Source organism: Coenobita brevimanus, chromosome 99, assembly GCF_032717465.1.
Source record: "Coenobita brevimanus isolate Jiangsu-jjx chromosome 99, ASM3271746v2, whole genome shotgun sequence".
Lineage (NCBI taxonomy): Eukaryota > Metazoa > Arthropoda > Malacostraca > Decapoda > Coenobitidae > Coenobita > Coenobita brevimanus.
In genome coordinates this window covers 7,612,365-7,630,270 of record NC_137052.1, presented here as the reverse complement: position 1 = coordinate 7,630,270, position 17,906 = coordinate 7,612,365, and the positions used below count along the sequence as shown (strand labels likewise).

Genomic DNA, 17,906 nt, shown 5'->3' with positions numbered 1-17,906 from the left:
TTATGAACAGAGGACACCAGTAATCTGGTGTATGCATTATTTATTTTCATTTGTTTTTCCTTCCTCTGCTCTGTTAAAAAAAAAAAAAAAAAAAAACTGCCATTACAAATAAATTACCTTCCCTGCAAGTAAGAAGGAATGTTGCCTCCCTTACATTATTTTATAGATACTTTGATGGCAAATACTCAGATGAAGTTGCGTCCATTATGCCACTACATGGGCATCTGGTAGCGCTCATAACTGGAATGTCACACGCCATAATGCAGAACTTCTGCCCATCAGAATTCTATTATTCCCAGAACCGTATCTCTCTGGAGTTCCCTTCTCCAGAGTTGTCTCTCCCTCAGTTTCAACCTACAGCTGTTCAAGTCATTGTCAGATTTTTTTTTTTTTTTTATGAATGGAGGACGCCAATAATCTGGTGTATGGATTATTTTTTTATTCATTAGTTTTTCCGTCCTCTGTTCCATTATCAATATATATATATATATATATATATATATATATATATATAAAGATATATATATATATATATATATATATATATATAAACAAGTAGATAGATAGAAAGACAAATAGATAGATATACGGAGAGAGAGAGAGAGAGAGAGAGAGAGAGAGATGGGCGTAATCAGTTACTTGTAATCGATTACTTCGATTACTTCAAAAAATGTAGTAATCGATTTTTTTTTATAACCGATTACTTGAAACGATTACTACAGAAGATGCACATTTACTTTTGATTTTATCAGAAAAATATTATTTTCTCTGAGATATAAAAGAAAACGTTATGTACGTTTTGACCGTTTTCTTTAATGCCACTGGGTGCAAGAGCACTACGCTAGTTGGTAAGGCACGAGCTGGAAAATGTAAACATCTTCCCTTGTGTTCTACAAAGTATTATTTGCCAGATAGTGAGTATATTGCTGGTCAATACCCCTAGACAGTTGGCATTAGACAGGAATGATAAAACAACTGCTATTTAGGTAGATTAGGATAAAACCACAATGCATCATCTACCGGCTGTGTGTGTGTGTGTGTGTGTGTGTGTGTGTGTGTGTGTGTGTGTAATAATGCATGCAAGTAATGAGTTCGCTTAATATCACACAGAAGTTTAATACAGAGAGAGGGGAGGCAGGGCAGGCGATACAAGGGGGTCAGGGGCTGCCTGCGCTTGTAGCCACAGAGCAAAGGGCAGAGAGGGAAAAGGGAAGGCACTCAACAGGGGGTAGAGAACAGACTGTACACTTCCTAGGAAATAAAACTGACTGGAATTAGCTGGAATAAGATACTTTTCCATAATATGTCGGTACTGGCTGTAAGAAATCATTGTAACCACTCACTAAATTAGGCTGCTAATGGTTATACCTGTGAACTGGCTGTATGAAATCATTGTAACCACTCACTAAACTAGGCTGAAAATTGTTATACCTGTGAACTGGCTGTAAGAAATCATTGTAACCACTCACTAAATTAGGCTGATAATTGTTATACCTGTGAACTGGCTGTAAGAAATCATTGTAACCACTCACTATATTTCTACAGGTATAGCTACTGACTCCTTACTGTATCTATCAATACTACTGGTAGATACAGTAAGGAGTGGGGCCTTGAAAAACAAACATATAAGCCCAGATTCCAGTAATCGGAAAGGTAATCGATTACTAATCGATTATTTTCCCTAAAGTAATCAGCAATTGCGATTACCAAAAAAAAAAATGGTTGTATTGCCCGCCACTAAGAGAGAGAGAGAGACAGAGACAGACAGACAGACAGACAGACAGACAGACAGAAATGGAGAAATGAATTCCCCGAGCTAGGCAACTAAGGCCATATAGCCCCGCTGGGTTACAGGAGGGAGCTACCCCTCCCTGCAACGGTAGCCCCGGGCGAGGCTCGAACTTGCGAGAGAGAGAGAGAGAGAGAGAGAGAGAGAGAGAGAGAGAGAGAGAGAGCTTACATATTAACAAGATCATGTGCACGGCACGTGTGTGGTTGCCCCCTCGTCCTCAAGAGAGGTCCTTCAGAACAAGTGTTCTTTGTTGTACTTGGAGCCGTGGTGTTCTATTTAGCTCGTGAGTCGACCCTTTGATGGGTTTTCCTGCTTCCAAGGTTAATGTGTACAGTAAGTGTGACAGTGAGAATTGAGAAATACATAAATACATATATTTATACATACATACATCAGGAGGTAAGTATTGTAGTTAGCTAGGTAGACAGATACGGAGATTGTTCAGCCGACAAAGATATATGTTAGATACCTACATACATGCATACATACATGGACATATTTACACACATACATACCGGTATATAAATATATAATACAAAAAATAATGATAATAAATTTTATTATTATGATTATTATAATCGGTAATAATAATAATAATAATAACAATAATAATAATAATAATAATAACAATAATTATTCTTATTCTTATTCTTATTCTTATTATTATTATTACTATTACCATTATTATTGTTGTTGTTGTTCTTCTTCTTATTATTATAAAATTATTGATATGATTATTTTTATTAAACAGAATGCCTCAGATGGAGCAGGAATAGTGCGGACACTAATCTGCTGAGGGCATCACCTACCCACCTGAAGCAACGAATGGAAAAGAAGGAAGTGAGAACGTAGAAGAAGGAAAAAAAAAAAAAATCGTGAAGTAGGTAGAGAAACTTGAACTGTTTACCTGTGAGTTGCAAGTGTATATGACGATTGTATGTGCTTTAAATCTTGGTCGTATATTTGATATAGTTAATGTTCAAAACTTGATAAACATCTGACAGGGATAACAATCAGTACAAACCTCTAAGCAACAACTAACGACAAACAAGAGTATAACAGAAACAACTGATAAACACCTCGGTACACTAGCGATCCAGAGAAAGTATCCAGGCCTTGTCGATGCCGTAGCCAGGAAACGAAGAATGGCCTGGTGTTCGGACACAGCTTCATACCCCCTCATCTCCCCCTCCATCCTTCCATTATCAACTACCACCACCTCCCTTGATCGAGAGGTAGCTCACTCCTTTGCTTCGCGGTTTGTAGCACACACACACACACACACACACACACACACACACACACACACACACACACACACACACACACACACACACACACACACACTAGAGAGAGAGAGAGAGAGAGAGAGAGAGAATGACTCAGTCCTGCAATAAATAACACCCGCTTTGTGTTCTAGGGCGTCAGTGCAATTAATGTAATTCAGTAGCAGAAATATCAGCGTCACGGGTGAGGCGTGTTCTACCCTAAGCTAAATAAAACTGACAGCCAGTAGCAGGAGTAAAATAGCAGTTTACTTCATGAATGAACTATGGTGTTTGGAAAGTGTCTGTCTGTTATGCAGTAATTCTGCATATGTTTTACGTCTTCCTAATCAGGAGAATCGTATTTTCATTAAGCTAAATAAACTCATCTGGCAGTTACAATAATGCATTACCAGTTGATATGAACTGATAATTCCAGTTAATGTGAAAGTAATATTTTGGAAATTGTCTGCCGCACTTTCATTCTGTTTATTCTACCTCTTTGTTTTTCACGTTTTCATCTGTTGAAAGACTTCACTCTCGTTTATGCTCAATAAAATCGTCTGCCTTTAGCAGGAGTGAAATAGCAATCAATGTGAAATGATAACTGAGAAACCGTCTGCTTGTCTTTCCCTCTGTCCGTCTATCCCAGTGTCTATCACATCTTCCTCTACGGGAGGGGTCTGTTAGCACATAATCTGAATCATGCCATCTAGTGGAAACAAAAATGAAATAAGTCAACATGAATCAATAATCCAGAGTGTCTCTATCAGTTTGTCTGTCTGTTTACCTTGATTTGAGGGTAATTTCCTTCCGAAGATGGATGTAATCGTCTGTCATTAGCAAGAATAAAATAGCACACATCCCAAATCTCAATGGGCGTGTCTGTCTGTGTAATTCCTTTTCCTTGCCGTAATAGTTTATACTGTACTCGTATTCATCTTGGCTTACACAATGTGTTTGTTGATACTGAGAATAAAATAACAACGTTGACTTTCTCCAAGGCATATGCCTGTCATTCCGTCATTTCTTCCGTCTCCCTGTCCATCCCTCTGAAGGTGACTTCTGTCCAGCCACATGGTTCTTTGCCAGACAGAATTTCAAGCAAGTGTGAATGTTAAGCGAAACATTACAATATTTTACATACTCAGCCAATATAACGCTCATTCCTTTTTGCATTTCGCTCGTTTATTATGTTGTTGTGCAGTCGGAATTTTTTCATACGCATTGCACTCACGAGCACTAATTTCTGCTCAGGGATGCCCCTTCCCAAACCTGTATACAGAGGGTAGAGGGGAGGAGGGGACGAAAAGAGCTCCACCCGCCTCTTCCCCAGCTCCCAACCCTCCGCCATACCCCTCCCCAACGCAACCCCCACCCGCCATTCTTAACTGGCAGTTACATCTCAAGCTGACCTCATAGTTAACACTCTTGCTCACACTGCTAATACACAAACATAAAACTCTAGGGTATGTAAAAGCATATCATACTTAACTACCAACACGCTGCAGCAAAATATTAATGGTTATATAGTTAACAGTAAACCAAAACGTTAACAACGGCCATCCCAGGCCTAGTGCGTTAAGCGTACTGTTTTGAACACACACACACACACACACACACACACACACACACACACACACACACACACACACACACACACAGCATGTGCATTGGTGCGTGCGTGAGTGTTGCATCTCTGAGTGTGCGTGTGCATGCATGAGTGTGCGCGCCGACATTCTTAACATTCAAGCTTCCTTGGAATTCTGTCTGACAGGGAATCATGTTGTTGAACAGATGTCATCGTTAGAGAAATAGACAGAAAAACTGACGGAAAGACTGTCATATGCCTTAAGAGTGATTAGTCAGTGTACTTAGTTTATTCTTAATATCAATAAAAACATTTAGTAAGCCAGGTTGAATATTAACTATTCCCGCAAGGAAAAGGAAAGACACAGACACACGCAATTTGAGATTAAGAATCATTGTTATTGTATTCTTGCTAAAGACAAACGATTACATCCATCTTCGGAAAGAAATCGCCTCCTAAATAAGACAGTCAGACAAACAGGAAGACACAGATTCTGGATTATCGATTCACGCTGACATTATATTATATTATTAATTTCACCAGACAACATTATTCAAATTAAGTGATAACAGACCCCTCTTGTAGAGGAAAACATCATAGGCAATTGGGCAGACGGACAAGGTGATAGACAAACAGACAGTCTCTCAATCATTATTTCACATTGATTGCTATTTCACTCCTGCTAAAAACAGACGATTTTATTCAGTATAATGAGAAGAAACTCATTCTGAAGATGAAGACGGGAAAGACAGAGGAGCAGGTAAAATAAACAGAACGAAAGTGAGGCAGGCAGTTTCCGAATTATCAGTTCACATTAACTGGAATTATCAGTTTCCATTAATTGGTATTGCAATATTATTACTGCCAGATGATTTTATTCACCTGAAAATACGGCTCTCCCGGACAGGAATACTTAAAGCATATGAAGACATACTAACAAACAAACACTCTTCAAATAGTTCATTCATGAAGTAAACTGCTATTTTATTCTTGCTACTGGCTGATAGGTTTATTAGGTTTAGAACAGAACACGCCTCACCCGTTACAGAGATATTTTTACTTACTGAATTACATTAATTACACCCACGCTCTCGAAGAGAGAGTGGGTGTTATTATTTAACAGACTTCAGTCAAGCAAGTAATGACCTGTCTTCTTTCTTTACTTTATCACACCTTTCTGTGTGTGTGTGTGTGTGTGTGTGTGTGTGTGTGTGTGTGTGTGTGTGTTTCTTACCGCGAAACAAAGGAGTGAGCTACCTCTAGATCAAGAGATCAAGGAAAGTGGTTGTAGTTGAGACTGGATGATGGAGGAAGGAGGAGGGGAGGGGGTTTGAAGCTGTGTCCGAACACCAGACCATTCTTGGTTTCCTGGCCACGGCATCGACAAGGCCTGGATACTTCCTTTGGGTCGCGAGTGTACATAGGAGGGTACATACACATTTACATAAATGCATACAGAAGAGGGTACATACACACGTACATACGTAAGATGGTACATTCATACGCACTAATTCTTCCTCCGGGGTTATCCCTGCCTTCTCCCCTGTACCCTGGGGAGAGGGAAGAGTGGGATCGGAACCAGCTCTACCCCACCTTCAACCCCCAACTCCCCCACCTTCATCCACCACTTGCCAGTTAGTGCTTAGCCACAAATTTTCTCATGTCCAGTAAATTATGGCTTAACTATTATCGCACACGCTGTCAACGGCCAAGATTTGGATGCTAACAATACTTTATTATTTAACTGCAGGCTTAAATTGAGCACAACATTCACAAACAATGTAATCCACATTATTGTGCCCTATACGACTCTGGGCTGTAGTGCTTGTTTTCTCCCTTCCCCCACCGTCTCTCTCTCTCTCTCTCTCTCTCTCTCTCTCTCTCTCTCTCTCTCTCTCTCTCTCTCTCGCCCGGGCTACCGTCGCCGGGTGGGGTAGCGTCCTCCTGTAACCCAACGGGGCTATATGGCCTTAGTTGCCTAGCTCGGGGAATTCATTTCTCCATCTCTCTCTCTCTCTCTCTCTCTCTCTCTCTCTCTCTCTCTCTCTCTCTCTCAGTCCACACTGAGCCTTGGCGAGGTGCGGACGTCTCTGCCTGCCTCTCGTAGTCAGACCTCATTTTGGCATTCGAAGCAGAGAATGCAGGGGCTTCGGGAGGGGCCCCCTTACCACTACCTCCCATGCCTAATTCGTTGACGACCTCTGAACCGCTTATGGACACTTCTCTTGATGAACACTTACCAACTACATCAACTATGCCTACCGACTACCATACACCCGCCGTCGCTGTCTCAGTTGCTCCCCCTGTATCCAACCCTTCCAACATTGCCACTCTACAACCTTACGAACCCTTCTCTGCCTCGACACTGAGCTCCTCTGTTTCAAATCTCCACCACCCAAAGTCCACTGCTACTGTATTTTCCTCACGCATTCGTCCTTCCATTTTATCTAAAACCAGTCATTTTCATCTTCGTTATTTGATCCCCAGAACTGGACCAAATATTTCACCATTCCCCCTCATGCTCCTCTAGCCTCAGATGATTTGGAGTTCCATCTACTTTTACTCCGTCATGTTGGGAAGGATGTGACATTTCGTTCCCTACGTGATGGGTCTCGCATAGCTACTGTTCAGAATAAAGCCCAGGCTGATGCCATGACTACCTTATTAGATAACACTGGTGCTCCCATTCCGGCTTCCAGGGATTTACGCCTAAATTCTGTTGTTGGTACTGTCGCTGTTCCCTCATATGTACGATTAGGTGATAGGGAATTTTCTGACTGTTCGTCATATATCCAAGCCGCCCTTCAGGAGTTGGGGCATGATGTTCAGTCTGTCCTATGTTACACCATTCCACCGAGAGGAAACCATACACGTCCAGTTAATATAGCTAAGGTCACGTTTGATTCACGATCTCTCCCTGACTATGTGATTATTGGTGGCATTAAGTTATCAGTGAGAGAGTATATTGATTCTCCTCGACAGTGCCAATCATGTTGACGCTATGGCCATCCCAGTAAGTGGTGTTGCTCTGTGGCTGTTTGCCCCTTTACTTTATTATATTTTCCTCTCCTCTAGAGAGGACCGGGCCCTTGTTTGGCCCAGTCAGTGATATGTGGCTTAACACTAGGGGTGATTGAATAACCTACTTTGGGGGGGGTGCACACTGCACAACATTAGAGAGGATGTTAAAGGGTGTAGTTGCGACAACACAGGCTGCTGCATTACATAGTGAAAAGTACGAGTGGGCAATGGGTAGATGGCGAGGTATGTCGGGATTAGGATATGGGTTGGCAACTCGAAAGCGTGCCGTGGCTGGGCACCGTAGGAGGTAGTGCAGGAGGGGGAATGGCGTATTGGAGTTGCAGTGTGCACAAGTAGAGGTAGGTTCATCTCCACTTCCCACGATCTGGCTACGACACTTGTAGCCCAGGTGCAGGCGACGAATACCTTGAAGAATATTGTTGGGGATGAATCTTGGTATTGAAAGAGGCCCATATTGGGTTGCCATAGCAAACCAAGTGGCAGAAGAGCCTTAGAGGACATAGGATTCATGGTCGTCTCGGTTGAGAATAGGACATGTAGCACGTAAAGCCTGCTTTAGTCAAGAGAGGCTGACCGAGGCGGTAACGTCAACCTGAGGATGCTCCATGGCGAATCTTGCAGCAGCGTCTGCTTTCTCGTTCCCTGTTAAGCCAACATGACTGGGGATCCAGTGAAGAGTGATGGAGCGGTTGCCACTGCTAAGCTGTTGGGCTGTGTTGAGAATGTCGGTTATCAGCCGTACATTGTCAGAGTGATAAGGCTGTAGGAGTGTTTGAAGTGCCGATAGGGAGTCTGTGTGGATGATAACTTTCGGAGCCAACGTAGCAACCTGCGCATCCCTAAGGGCTTCAGCGATGGCAATTAGCTCAGTCTGTAGCGTTGAGGAGCCATCAGTGACTCGAACACCAAAGGTCCGATCACCACATATGAATGCAGCTCCGGCTTTGGACGCGATGACTGAGCCATCTGTATAATAAGAAACTGAGTCAGGGGTGTTGAGTGAATGAATTCGTTCAAGGACCTCTTGGCGCAGCTGCTGTATAGGGGTATGTGCTTTAGGAGAGGAAGGATTGATGACAAACTTGAATAATGAGGACCATGGTGGTGGTTGCTGGAAAGAGGGAAGAGGCACATCAGGGGCTTGTTGCATAAAGTAAGCCACATTGAGTGTGTGGATGGCCTGTGCCACACTGTGAGTCCAGCTACGAGTGAGGAGGACAGGGTGCAGATTCACTGCGGCTACTATTTTGGGTAAAAGTGGGAGTGGAGACCCATTGTGGGCCAGTTTAGCAGCAAGCCCTGCAACTCTTGCCTGAATACGGTGGTACAGGGACTCCATATTGCATTCAAGGCGAAGATTGCAAAGGCGAGTCCACATTGGGGAGACAGTCATTATTCGTAGAGCCTCATTTTGAATAACCTCAAGCCTACTAAGCAGCGATGTTCCTAACATTGGTAGAACAGGGGCGCTATAATCAATGAGAGAGCGGATAGCCTGTATATAAAACAAGCGAAGGACACGGTAGGTTGCTCCTCCGCCCTTCCTTGCAAGAGCTCGGAGCGCACTGAGCCGTAGTTTGGTTCGCTCTCTCAGGTAGGTTACTTCGGTCTGGAATGTGAGCTTGGAATCGAGCCATACTCCTAGGTACTGATGGGTGGTGACGTATTGAATTGGTGTGGTACCAAGATAGAGTTGCTCTGTGGGGATGGCAATACCAAACGGTAAGGTTTTTGTTTTATTTTCATTTATTTTGAAGCCAAGTTCTGCACACTCGTGGTATAGACGAGACAGGGCTCTTTGGGCTTTGAAATAGTATGGCCCACCATGGACGACAATAGCTAGGTCGTCGGCGTAACAGAGGAGGCGTACACCGGTGCCAAGGTCTACACGTAAGAGGCATTCACCAAGTGTGTTAAATAGGGTCGGGCTGATGACACTGCCCTGAGGAGTGCCGTTGATGTGCCTGTGTGTGGAGGAGACATGGCCCTGAAAACGTACCACTGCCTGGCGATCAGTAAAAAAGTTAGCAAGCCAGCAAAGCAGCCGCCCACGGACACCCTTGTTGGCTAGAGCAGTGAGAATTGCCTCTGGGCACGCAAGTTCAAAGGCTTTCTCCAAATCTATAAATATGGCTAGCCCTTTGCCCCTTTGCAGTTCTGTCATGAGCATGCCAAGGCATTCTGCTGCCCCCTTGCCCCTGGTGAAGGCAAAGAGGTGGCTAGGGGGAGAGTCTGTGCACCACTGTAATCGTTGCAGAACCATCCTTTCAGCAGTTTTGCAGAGGCAACTGAGAAGAGAGATGGGTCTGTAGGCACTGGGATCTTTCGGTTTTGGAATGAGTTGGATTACTGCCAGTTTCCACTGAGTAGGGAGGGTACCCAGTTCCCATGAGTGGTTTATCAAAGCAAGGAAGGCATTCCTGGTCATTGTCCCAGTGTGTGCTAGCATGGAGTAGGTGATTCCATCTAGTCCAGGGGCGGTGTCTGTGCTGGATTTGAGGGCCTTTTCAAGCTCCTGAATGGTGAAGGGCTGGTCAGTATCGGCAGGGTGCTCTTGTGCAGCGAGAATGATCGATGTACGATCATGTTGTAAAGCTGCTTGGCGAAGACTAGTGGCAGCTGGAAGCTGATCCGGGGAGGTGCATTGAGCGAACAGTGTAGCTAATCGATCGGCCTCTCCTTGAGGGTCACGGTGAAAGGGAGGGCGGGCTGGAGAGGGGTTAGAGACAGCTTTCAGATGTTTCCAAAGTTGTCCCAGCCTAGTGTTTGCCCCGAGAGATCGACACCATTCAAGCCATTTCTTTTCTTTAATCTTATTTTTCTCATCGATGGTATGGCCTATAACAGCTCGAAGATAATGGAGACTGGCAGGAGTTGGGTGAGCTCTGTATATTTTCTTTGCCCTGTTTAAGCGGCAATTGAGTTCCCGCACCCGACCACAGTAGAACCATCGACCCCTATGAAATCTCCTGTTAGCAGATGATTTTGGGATGGCTGCTTCAGCTGCAGCCTGAAAGGCTGTGGATATTTGCCGCTCATGGACATCGATATCAGGGGAGGGGGCTGAAGAGCTCAGTAATTGGTCCAGTGTAGTCATAAATAGGTCCCAGTTGGCCTGTTTGGTGTTCCACCGTGAGGGGGGACTTGCAGGTCCAGGAATCTTGGCTAGATCAATCAAGCAGAGGATGGCGTGATGGTCAGATAGAAGATTGGGGTGTATCATCCACTGCATTAAGGATGCCAGGTGAGACGAGGTGAAGGTAAGGTCTAGCCTACCTCCTTGTAAATGAGTGGGGACATGCGTGTCATTTAGGAGGAATAAGTCGGGCACCCCCTCGATGAGCTCAGCAATATGGCGTCCAGCAGGATTTGTGGTTCCAGGGGAGCCGAGACATGGATGGTGAGCATTGAGATCCCCACCAATCAGTGTAGGTTCAGCAGAGGCTTGAGTAAAAAGTTCCGCTAAGTCTAATTCTGCCGAATGGCTGCGGTATAAATTAAAGATCTCAAGAGTGCAGGTAGCCAGGGTGACAGAAACCCCCTGCATTTCGATTCCGTCTCCACAATGGGGGGGCGATTGGATGACTGACACGGGGATGTGGCTTCTAACTAGTATTGCACACCCACGGGGGCACCGCGAGCATGTGGCAGAAGGAAAGTGTTAAAGCCCCTTATGCGCAAGGAACGGTTGGCAGGGATTAGAGTTTCCTGAAGGAGGAATATGTCGACTCGATCTTGGTGAGCAACCTCCTCAAGAAGGGCACATTTATGTTGAGCACCACGGATATTCCGTTGAATGATCCTGAGACCATAGGAGGACTCGTGCTGAAGAGATGTCGAGGATGGCGCTGTTTGTGGGGCAGATGATTGAGAGGCATTGAGTGAGGAGAGTCTCAGCCGTCCATGGTTGGCACATCCTGGGATGGTAGAGGAGACCGAGAGCGTTGCCGGGGTAATCCTCTGGGGGAGGCCGATGGGAACTGCCGTTTCTGACTGGTGGACCTGTGACGACGCCTGGGATCCCTGGATTGTCTGTGGAGGTGCGGTTGAGCTGGCAGTGGCAGATGTTGAGGAGAGTTTGGAGACTCTGCTGCTGGTGGAGTGGAGATTGGGGAGTGGATGCATACCTCTGCTGATGTGCTCTCCTGGACAAGTGGAGGAACGTCCTGAGTGCTGGCCAGTGTGGATGGGGCTAGAAATGGGTCCTTCATCCATTCGTCGACCATACGATCGACGAATGGGCCAAGTGGTGTGGGGTCGAGAGTGCAGCCCAGTTGTGCTCCTATTCTGGCCATGATGGCCCTCCCCAGTTCCCGTCCAAGCATGCACAAGGCGTCCCGATCGACGGCGACCTTCCCTGGTGGCAGAATGGGGGCTGGCTGAATGGTTGATGGTGCTGGCACTGACTCTGTCTGCGTTACAGAGTCGTGCATCATTTGTCTGGGCAATGGCTGAGACTGGTGGGGGGTTACAGGTTGAGTACTGGCTGTAGATGGAGTGGTCGGCTGATGAAGAGGCACTGTAGGTGTCTTGGCTGTGGTTGGCAGGGGAGGGAATTCCTCTTGTGTGAAGGTTGGGCGGGTGTTGGAGTTGCTGCCAGACTTGCGGAGATCTCGACCCCATATAAACGTGCCTGGTGGTGCAGGGGAAGCAAACTCCTTCTCTCGCACCCACCTTTGTTGCCACTCAATCCCTCTCTCCACCCTCTCTTTTCGGGCTGGGCACGACTTGTTCCAAGCGTGTAGGGAACCTGCACAGTTGGGGCATTTCGGTGTTACTGGTTCCCCAGCCTTGAACTTGTTGAGGCACTGCTGGGTGTTGTGTTTGCCACTGCACATAGCACAAGTTGGAGGGCTACTGCAGTTCTTCTGGTGGTGGCCGAAGCCCTGGCACTTGAAGCAGCGGAGAGGTTCCGGGGAATAAGGGCGGAGGAAGTATGTGCCGAAGTTGCCCAGCTGGAGCTTTTGTGGGACGATGCCTCTCAGTGTTACCACAACCTGCCTTGTTGGTTCCCCCTTTGCCAGACAAGGTGCTGCTTCTTCCACCTGAGGGTGTCGGAGGATGGGTGTCAGCGGGTAGTACAGTGGGTACCCCATAAGGGTTACCTTCCGGGTGGTGAGGTTGGGGTCAATTTCCTGGATATTGATCATATTCCCTGCAGCTGAGGTGATTGTTCGCAGTGCCTGTACTGTGGTGTCGTCTTGAGGGATTAGAATTGTCGCTTGGTCCCGTCCCTCGCGAATGGTGAATGTAAGGTTGGGGTGTTCTTCCTCCAATGCCATCACGATCTCGTAGGTCGATGGAAACGAGTCGTGAGGTGGAAGAAGGAAGGCTGGGTGTTTGGAGACTGGGGAGGCCTGAGACCTGACTGACACAGCCGGTGCCCGAACTTTGGAGGAGTTCCGTGCAGGAAGGAGTGGTCAGCTGGTAACGGAGGGGTTTCCGTTTCCCTGCATAGCAGAGGGTCGGGAGAGAGTGGTAGCATCAGTTGAGGAGGACTTGGCAGGGGTGTTGGTGCGTGTCCTCCTGGAGACGACTGTAAAGCCGTCAATATCTCCTTCAGCTGCAGCTGATGATGGAGCAGTTGCGGTGTCTGGTGCAACAGGAGGGTGAGCTGCCTTATCTGCAGCAGCAGAAGAGGCCTTGCTGCTGGCAGTGTTAGGAGGAGGAGGAGGAGCCGAAACTTCCTCGTCCATCGCCTTATGAACACGTGCAACCTTGGTTGCACGTGCTACGGTGGAAGGGGGAGATGAGGCTGCAGCTCGTGCACTGGGAGGTCCTGGGGATGAGGCAGAAGCCTCGCCAGCTGTCAACGAGTGAGAGCTAGCGTCAGATAGGCGCTGCTCTCGCTTCGCACCCGGCTGAGAAGCAGGACCTGAAGGCCTCTGCTTACAAGGCTGGGTAGAAGGGGGTGGGCAAAAGGCCTCACCAGACATCGATGAGCGAGAGCTGCCTTCAGAAAGACGGCGCTCTCGCTTCGCGCCTGACACAACAGCAAGGCGGGAAGGCCTCTGCTTGGGAGGCGAGCGTACTGGCCCTGTAGGCCTAGGGGTCTGGGTCCCCTTCATAGTCCCTGGGACTGAGAAGCAGACACTCACTGACACCACTCACACTGTCACACAGTCCGACACACTGACACTCACTCACAAACAATAAACAAGAAAAAACCCGGCAAGGTCCCTACAGTGACGGGCTGCCTATGCTCCCTGCCCTCTAAAGGGCAACGTAGGAGGCCCCGCCACTGCCCCTTTCGGGTCTTCCCTACTCTATCAGAGCCGCTCTCTGCGCTTCCTATAACCAGCCCCTAATGGGCCCCCCTCATGGAAGTGCCCTAACGGCACCCCTTCAGGGTTCGGCTTCATACCACGCAGAGAGACACTAACGGCGGCCGGGAAAAGAAAAAAAAAAAAAAAGCACAAACTCACACACACACACACACACACACACACACACACACACACACACTCTCAGTCACACCCAGGCAATCTGAGACAGAGTCCCAGAAAAACCTAGAAAAACGTTCAAAAATCTTCCTCAGTACCAGAGACTAAGTCCCCAAACTGGCAAAACTGAGTAAACTGGACGAAATTCTTCAAGAGTAAATCGAACAGAGTCGAAATCTCGAGACAGAATGGCCAGACCTCCACACCCGACAACGTCTGAGCTAGGAGTGCTGTTTGCCCCAGGTGTGCTCAGCCTGATCATGCCGAAGCAGACTGCCCTGCTGCTGCATGTCGTTGTCCCAATTGTGGAGGTGGCCATCCCGCCTACATACGTTCTTGTCCCACATACCTATCTGAGTGCGAGGTTTCTTGTACTCATGCCCGTGATCCAATGTCACTTAGGGAGGCCTGCCAGATTGTCCGAAGAATGGGATTTGATGATTGTTCCACGTATGCAGGCCATATCCGTTGGTCGGTCAGGACCCCAACTTGCTCCTCGACCCCTGCTCCTAGTACAGCTTCACATGTACCAGCATTGACTTTCTCTGTTGCCACAACTGTCCCCTCGACCCCTTCGCCCGTTGCCCAGAATTGTCCATCTTCTACCTCACTGACTTTGTCTACAGATGGCCAATTGCCTATGGCCACCAACGGAGTTCACGCTCAGCCTGCCACGTTCAGTCGATCCTTGTTTGTTCCACCGAAACAATCTCTCCGCCCTCCCCGTCATGTCCCCCCTTCCCCTGCTTCATACTCCCCAGCTTTCCAACCACCGTTCTGGTACTACTCGAATCCCTCATTTTCACCCTACCTCATCCTCGTCCTTTGCCCTTCGCTTGCGACTTGGTTTTTCCCGGACAACAACACCTCCCTCTCTAAACAGTCTGAAACGGCAGTGTTCACCGCCTGCGTGTGTTTCTCGACCCACCAAGTCTAGTATGGGGATATCATCTGTCAGAAGTACTACTCAAAATTTGTCTCCCCTCAACTCCAGTTGTTTCAGGGTGTTCTCCACGGGTCATGCAGACATGTGTGGAGGTACATCCAGTGCCAGATCCCCTACCAACTACTGTTCCTCCCTCCCCTAATCTGTCGATAACTCCCTCCCTTTCTGTTGTTTCCAATGACGCTCCTCCAGTCATTTTGCTTTCCTCCACTTCTGTTCCTTCCCCCATACTATCCTGTCGCGAATTGTGATTGCCCCTCCCTGGTTATTGTGTTCCACAATTAGTTTCTGATGTCCTTGGTTTTACCTTTATTTTTTAATGCTTTTATATTTGTTTTATTGGATTTTATTTTATTTTATCTGTTAGTATTATGGCTTCCGTACTTCAGTGGAACATTCGAAGTTTTAATATGAATTGCTTTGAAGTTAGATGCCTCCTTGCCAAGTATTGCCCATTGGTTGTGTGTCTCCAAGAAACCCGTCTTTCCATTCCCCCTGCTCAAATCCCAGGTTATGTTTTCATTAGTGCACCTTCTTCAGTTTCTGAATCATCGATCCTCATTCACAGTACAGTCCCCAATGAACCTTCTTCAGTTTCTTCGTCATTCAATGCACTATAGTGAGGGTTTTCTTCCATCGCTGGATTACTATTATTTCACTCTATTTGTCACCTTCCTTTCCCATAGATTTCCCCGAGCTTTCACGTCTTTTATCACTTGTGCCTCCGCCTATATTGCTACTGGGCGACTTCAATTGCAGGCATCCCTTATGGGGTGATAATGCCACTTCTACTAGAGGCCGCCTACTTGATTTTTTTCTGTCTAATCACGATTTCCACATTCTTAATTCTGGCTCATTTACACATCATGATCCTCACACTCATGCATTTTCTTGTCTTGATATTTCTCTTTGCTCACCATCTCTGTCTTTAGATTTTACCTGGTCTGTACTGGATACCTGTTTGGTTAGCGATCACTTTCCCATTTTACTCACTAGTTCATCCTATTCACCTGTTCTTCGTCCCCCGCGCTGGCGTTTTGACCGTGCAAAATGAGATGAGTTCTCTTCATTTTTCCACTCACTTTTAGTCCCCTCTTCCGCCCCAAGCGTGAATGATATAGTTGCCTATTTTACTGGATTGGTGCTGGCTGCCTCATTGGAATCCATTCCCCAGACTACACGCCCCTTTGCGTCCAAATGCGTTCCATGGTGGTCCCCTGATTGTACTAGAGGCCTTCGGATCAAAAGGGCTCAATGGAGAACGTACCAACGAAGAATGCATACTCCAGGCAGCCAATCTGCCTTCCTTCCATTTAAACGGGCTGGTGCCATTTTGTGTAGGACAATAAAGGCTGCCAGAAAGGCAAGTTGGTCGTCTTATGTGTCCAATCTCACGTCTTCCACGCCTGGTACTGTCCTGTGGAATCATATTCAGAAAATTTCAGGCAAATACTCTCCCCCACCAGCTCCAGTACTTCATGTCGATGGTGAGTCTGTTGCTGATCCTTCTAGGGTTGCAAATATACTGGGAGACCATTTCAGTGAGATCAGCAAGGGAGTCCATCTCTCTTGGGAGTTCCATCACTATAAACACGAGGTTGAACGTACCCCAGTGCGTTTTACTCTATCATCTGCGGAGTCATATAATGTCCCATTTTCTATGTCTGTCTGGGATCCAGTCTTGTGGCAACACTTGTGAGGGACCCGATGGTATTCATTGCCAAATGATAAAACACCTACCCCAACCAGCATTATCCTTTCTCCTGTCACTTTATAATATGATCTGGACAGATGGTGAGTTCCCTGACGCCTGGTGCACGGCATATTTGCTTCCCTTTTTAAAACCTGGTAGGACCGGTCATTCTCCACAGGATTACAGACCTATTGATCTTGTCAGCTGCTTTGGTAAGTTACTGGAACGGATGGTCAATACTCGTTTGATTTGGTATTTAGAATCTAAGAATCTCCTTTCCGATTTTCAATATGGGTTTCGTAAGGGGCATAGTACTTTAGATCCCTTAGTGAAACTAGAGTCTTATATCCGTCAGGCTTTTCGTTGTAAGCAATCAGTTCTCGGTGTCTTTTTTGATCATGAGAAAGCATACGACACTTCGTGGAAGCATCATATTCTCTGTACTTTAGTCCATTTTGGAGTAGTCGGTAATATGGGTGTTTTTCTCGACAATTTTTTGAAAGCTCGAACCTTTCGGGTACGTGTTTCTGGCAGTTTATCGGCCACCTTTCCACAGGTGGAGGGCGTTTCACAGGGGTGTGTTCTGAGTACGACTTTGTTCCTTGTTGCAATAAATGGTATTGTCTCTTTTCTTCCTCCTAGAGTCCATGCTTCCCTATATGTAGATGATTTAGCAATTTACCTTGCTGATGCTGACCCTTCTCGTCTTGGTCAATGTATGCAGTCAGCTGTGAGTGTTGTGTCGACTTGGGCAACTTCTCATGGATTCCGCTTTTCGCCATCTAAATCACGAGCTATGATGTTTTCCAGACGGCGTGCTATTCCACAGCCATCACTATATCTATATGACACCCTTCTTCCATATCATCCTACTACTACATTCCTGGGTTTGTCTTTTGACTCTCGGTTGACTTGGCCTTCACATATAGCTACCGTGAAAACATCTGCCTTTCGACGACTTCAACTCCTACGGACACTGAGCCATCTCAGTTGGGGCTCTGATCGCACTCTACTCCTTCGTTTACATATCGCCGTAGTTATTTCTGTTCTTGATTATGGTTGTCAAGTCTATGCCTCTGCATCCCCTGCCACTCTTCGGAGGTTGGATGCAATCCATCACGAAGGCATTCGCCT

The 17,906-nt window shown here is 46.5% G+C and overlaps 1 protein-coding gene and 1 long non-coding RNA gene across 2 annotated transcripts in view; one reads left to right on the top strand and one right to left on the bottom strand.

The window, feature by feature from the left end:
- The window catches only part of LOC145414369 (uncharacterized), a 471,209-nt gene that overhangs the window by 237,965 nt on the left and 215,338 nt on the right, over nt 1-17,906 (bottom strand). The gene's annotated exons all lie outside the window — the stretch shown is intronic.
- LOC145414420 (uncharacterized) overlaps nt 2,549-17,906 on the top strand; it is a 45,004-nt gene continuing 29,646 nt past the window's right edge. The window contains exon 1 of the mRNA XM_080283955.1: nt 2,549-2,672. The gene's annotated coding sequence lies outside the window, so the exon portion shown is untranslated. The remainder of the gene's footprint in view (nt 2,673-17,906) is intronic.